Source organism: Charadrius vociferus, unplaced genomic scaffold, assembly GCF_000708025.1.
Source record: "Charadrius vociferus isolate BGI_N301 unplaced genomic scaffold, ASM70802v2 scaffold467, whole genome shotgun sequence".
NCBI lineage: Eukaryota > Metazoa > Chordata > Aves > Charadriiformes > Charadriidae > Charadrius > Charadrius vociferus.
This window is the reverse complement of record NW_009649309.1, coordinates 2,017,661-2,023,605: the sequence shown is the minus strand read 5'-3', so window position 1 is coordinate 2,023,605 and position 5,945 is coordinate 2,017,661.

The following is a 5,945-nucleotide window of genomic DNA, read 5'->3' as shown; positions in this document are numbered from 1 at the left end:
CATCATCCTTGCAGACTTAGCAAACAAACAGTTCTGCTTCCATCCAGTAGACTGCAGTAGGAAATAGTACATCTATTACATCTATCTGCTGCCCAATGAGCAAAAAAATCTGCAGTGCAAACCCCTTTAGTTACGCCTCGCATTTGAAACTGCTAAGGGAAACTATGCTATCAATTTGTGAGCAACTGTTAGTCTGAATGACAGATTTTCTATTGACAGTGGATTATTTTAACTATTTTACAAGTGGACACAACAGTGCCTTCCCAAAAGACAGATCCTTCAATCTGAACAAACAAACCTCTAAATAACCTTCCAAATAATCTCTAAATAAAACTAGTTTTTGCTAGAAATGATGGTGTGTATTTTCAGGCCAGAGAGTTTTCTTTCTCAAAGTTTTGCAGAGTTTAGGGAGTGTCCCAAACCCAACCACTATTAGGTTGCAACATTCACTGTGGCTTTTTCTAATACACAGTGACCTTTAGTATTGTATTTTTGACTTGTTCCCTTACCTTAGAAAACTTCCAACTATGTACTCTCCTTTCAAAGCTTGGACAGGCTCCATTTTGCTACTGTTAACATAACCTCAGGTACATGCTGTGAGGCTTGTAAGTAATGTCCTTCTGACCTGGGATGTCATCCATCTTCTCACATCTGGCATGTCATCAGGAGATCCATATTCCTCACCCTACGTGAGTGTGAAGGACAAAGCTAGGAGTCATAAATATGCAAAGGAAGAGAAAATAAGTGAAACATCAGAAGAGAAATGAAAACCAGGTCTAAAAATCTATGTGGGGGGCAGATCTATCACTTGCTGTGAATGTTCCTACCAAATAGTCTCTTGACATATTTTTCTGAGTGGAGGATCCCCTACAAGCTTGTCCAGAAGGACCATCTCATCTATATTCCATGGCAGTACTATTCATTTTGCTCTTAGTGGTCAATATGCATTAAAAAATAACTTGGAGAGACAGTGAATTGCTTGAACGTGGTGTTTTGAATATGCAGATGTCACTTAATTTCTTTTGGACTCTTGCCAAAGATGCTCAGGCACTTTTAGAAAATCTTAGTGGGGTCTACCCATGGTTACTTGATTATAAATTTAACCTTTAATGAAAAACATAGGTACCTGCTAAGTTTATGGACATTTTGGTCAGCAGCACATTAGACCTATATCTACCCATTTCTCAATCAATTCTCAATATTGATCAGTGCTTGTGTTCACTTGGTTCCCTAGTCATCTCTTTGGTGGTAATGTTACAATAGGTAACACTATCTCAGGTGTACAAAATAGTAATACCAGGCACGGGAAGCGTAACCCTAGCAATGGAGAATTCTTGCATTAGTTCTGGGGAAGTTAGGTGGGTTTTCATCACCTGAAAAATTGTCATTGTGTCATTTCTAAAGCAATAACATGTTACTTACTGGTTAAATGGCACCTACAAGTGTTTACAAGGAGACTGCAAAGTCTAGATAGTTTGACAGAGCATTAGAAAGGCATGCTTGTTTTATTTCGACTTATAAACTCTAAGCAAAACCTGTGACATATTCTGAGTGATCATTTTGCAGTTCCTTAATCAATGAATTCAGAAACAAAATGCTTGCCCCACTTGAGAAAAATTAACACACTAAAAGTGAATAATGAGTTCTAAAAATGATATTGTTTAGGAGCATATTTTTTCCCCAAAACATCTTTCTGCTGTTGCAATCACAGATGTACGCCATACATTGTCTGCTAGGTCTGACAGCCACAGGATAGGATGTTAACCCTGTTGACAACTCAGTCAAGTGAGGTTAGCAGTATCCATTTTATCTGGTTAAAAAAAGCAGGGCAAGACATGGCAACTCACCCCATTCTGTTTAAATATCTGTTGAATTGCTACTGTATCTTCATGAGAAAGTATTCAAGAGTGGACAAAGTTCGAGCCAGCTCACAGTCTGAGACATTACTTTGCTGGCAGAGCTTGGCATTACTCATTATAACAACAGTGGCTGAGATGCTTGACTCATAGCAATGAGGGCTTGGGAGACAGGAGTAGTCTGCAACATGTAAGAAAAGGAGGATGTGGTAAGGCATTCATGGTATGTGAAATCACTCAGCGATTTTCACTGGTCAGTAATGTGCACTATACAGTTTTGCAACATTTTGTTCTTGACAAAAAATCCTATACGCTTTTGGACATTGCACTTTGTAAGGACCTTCACTTTCCTGCATCATCTCGTGGAAAAGTAAATGTGGCCATTTTGTGAGCCTGCACACGTGTAGTATGTACTTTGTCGGGGCTGCAATATCCTCCCTCCTGGGCTTTTGGCTGCCCAGACATCTGGGCCTGCTTAGACACAGGGTGCAAGTGTCTGGCCTTGAAATGAGCCATTGGGGGAAGCTGCACTGCAAGTCCCCAGTGGGGCTCCCATCTTTGCTTGGGAATAGCTTTTAAGCTAAGGCTCTCATCCTTGATGCCCTCCTGCAGGTGCCTTGCACCTGGCCATGCTCCCTGTTAATCTGGACCCTAATCCTGACTCAGTTTTCCAGCTTGACAACCTTGGACTTGCCTTATCACTGAAGACATGTCTAATGATCTGGCTGGCTCTGTTGCTGTCACAGGACCTGTCCTGCTCCCCTTGCTCAGGTGCCATGGGAAGGTGCCCTTGTCAGGGAGGGGCCTGCTGTGTCTGCTTTGCTCTCACCCTCAACTCCCTGGCATACAAACATGCATACTTACCTATCTACAAAAAGTTACTTTTTTGCGATGTTCTTCAGTTCACTTACTATTGATTTGTTTTGCCACTCAGGCTATCAGCCGCAAGTTGCTGTGGGACACTGACTTACCTGTGCTTACATCCTAACTATGAAGTGGAATCCTTCATTTTCAGATATCATGGGAGATAACATGAAGAAAAAAAACAAATAGTCTTGGTCCTGTTTAAAATGAAACTGCAGTGGTGTTTTGACTAGCAAGCAAAATAGGAAAATATCTGCTCAAGCAACTCAGACTGCACCCAATAAATTTGTGCTCTGAAGGTCTTGAATAATTCAGTTCCAATAATTCTGTTTCAAGACAATAAAGATAATTGCTTGTCTATATTAAAACTGCCTGACTCAAGCAACTTGGGAAACTGAATTAATTAAAAAAAAATACACCAAAACAGAACAACACAAAATCACACCGGGGATAGCCACATTTCCCGACCAGATCTAGGTTTAAGGTATAGTGCTTGGCCATCATTAATATCTGTTAAAAAACAGACAAAACTAAAAATAATGAAAGATATGTATACTGGATAGCAAAAGCTGCTACAAAGAAACCATGTTACATGTACAGAAGCCAGGAAGTCTTGAGGAGCTGGGATAAGATAACCAAATATATTTAATTTAAGAGCGATATATCCATCGTGCTAGGCTGAAATTATTTCAGTCTGCCAAGGCACAGATAAATGTTACCTATCATTAATTATTTTGATTTCTTTGGTTTACAAGGATATTAGCTACTAATTAATACTAGGGAGGTCCTACAACATCAAGCATATGTGGCCTGTGATACTCATAATTTTTTAGAAATTAAAAATAGGTCAATTGCAGGGGAAAAATTTACTTACCTTTGCTGAACAGTGAAAGGTTGCTACAGAAGCACCGGCCATACTGCAGGCCTGCAGATGACTACAGTTGCAGTCATGACAGGCAGAATCACCTTATACCCTCAGCTGAAGACACATGGCTAGCAGAGAAGATAGAGCACTTCAGAAGTGCATATTGCCACAATAAAGGACACACAATGTTTTGATTAAGGACAGGCTTGCAGAAGTATCTAACTTGCTCCTTGTGGGGTAATGGGTGAATAGAGCCTGACCCAGGTGTCAGCATCAAGACCCCTGGGAATGAGTCACAGGATTATTTGTAAGGTTTACGTTTCCCAGCTAAACTGAGCCAAGTCAGGTTTGGCTAAGTTGCAATCATTGCAGTCTTATGTAATGCAGTACATTTTTCAAGTCTTTACTAAGGTCAGCTGCAGGGGGCTTAGAGTCATGTTAAAGTAAGCACTTTACCTTGATGCTCCTTAATTCATGACAGCTTGCACAATTACTTGGAGAACAAAATAATGAACACCAACATCTGTCTGTTCCCAACTGACTGATTCCCTCCTGATTATTGCATAGACGAAAATGTTAACTGGGGACTAAGATACGTACGAAACTCCTGGTAGAATGAGTGAAATGAGATTTGGTTTATTTTTTTAATATTTCAAAGGTAAAAGGCACCTAGAGATTATTTAAAAAAAAAAAAAAAGAGACCTAACAAGACATTTTAGGTTGCCTTTATGCATAATGAAAAATATACAGATGATTTTTTTTTCTTTTTGAGCTGTTAATTACCTTCTTGTAACTGTCAAAATTACATTGCTATCTGCTATGGCTTAAAATATGTAGATATGAATGCTGCTGAATCTGGGAGTGTAGCTGAGTTGTTTGTTGTTTATGCTTTTGTTTCCTTTCTCCCTCTGCTAATATTAATAGAACAAAATTCCTCTTCTTTTTCTCCTCCTCCCCTTGCTTTCTTCTAGGCTTTATGTTTTCTTCTGAAAGAATAACATCTTCTTAAAATTGCATTATGAGGCACAGAACACTAGAAGGGAAAATTCTGACCAGAAGTGGGTGGGTTTCTTTCAGTGACATCACATAATCTTAAGGGTAAGGGAGAGGCTTAGTCTGTAGTGTCCATGCTTCATTTAATCATATGTTTGTGTGCTTGGAAGCCTTTAGCCAGACTGATATTGCAGCAGGCAGGAGTGTGTGGCTGGGTGTGACTGCCCACAAGGGAAAAAAATATATGAATCCCAACTTGTGCTAGTTCAAAAAAGAGACTTCATACTGATACCACTGCAGTCTGACAGGCCACAACCTCCTTTTGGGACAGAGCAGTAGTCCCACTATTATCATGCTGAAATCAAACACAGCACCAGATATTCAAGTTCTGACTCTTTGAAGTGACCAGCCCATTACATATTTTAAGAGTACTCATTTCAAATTGAGGGCCATTCTGCCCTGAGACTGACACATACGCTTTCATTTGAGCTACTTTCATGATTTTGTGTTTTTTAAAGAATGCAATTACTTTTGCTGAGATATATGGATTGCACTTATTTCCTTCAAAACCTAGTATTTGCTGGAGTAGAGTGTGCTGGCTGGTCCTTCCTAGGGAAGCCATCTTGGCTCCATAGCTGCACCCCAAACAGGTGTTCCCCCTTCATTGTGCTTCTCCAAGGTGCACCACTTCCCTTACTTATTTACATCCCCAGGGCCTCTCCTTGCAATCACTGAAGACAGCTATGAGCCCACAGACACTGCGTTCCACCACGGCTCCGGGAGAGCAGCCTGCTACAACCTCAGGCCACCTCCCCGCCCCGACTTCCCCCTCAGGGCCCGCAGGGCCTCCCTTTAGCCCTGCCCCGGGCTCCGCGCCAATTACACAGCCCCGCTCGCCCCTCCGCCGCCTATCGGTGCCCGCCTCCGCTCCGGGAACACGGACCGCATCCCACACCTCCTTCCCTACCCCAACCCGGACCCGCCCCCCTGCCGTCGGCAGCCAATGGGGGAGCGGGCGGCAAGCTAGGCTCTTGCAGGGTGTGTAAGGGAGCGGTCGGTGTCTCACTGCGTTTTTGCTCGTGTTGTCCTTCGCTGCAGTCTAGTTCGGCGTGTCCCGCCTGAGTTCCGGTAACCGCCATTCTTTGAGCAGGTGAGCGGGAGGGTGGCCCGGTCGCCGGCAGCGGGCCCTGAGCAGATGTGGGGTGCAGGTTCTCGGTCACCGGCTTTCCCGGCTCGGTTTAGGTCCGCCGCCTGCAGGCTGTGGGCTCTGGCTGACCTAGGGGAACGGGATATGGGACAGTGACGGGCCGTGTTTCTCTTTGTGCGGCTGATTCACTGTGGGCTGCCGCTCCACCATTCCTCCCCCC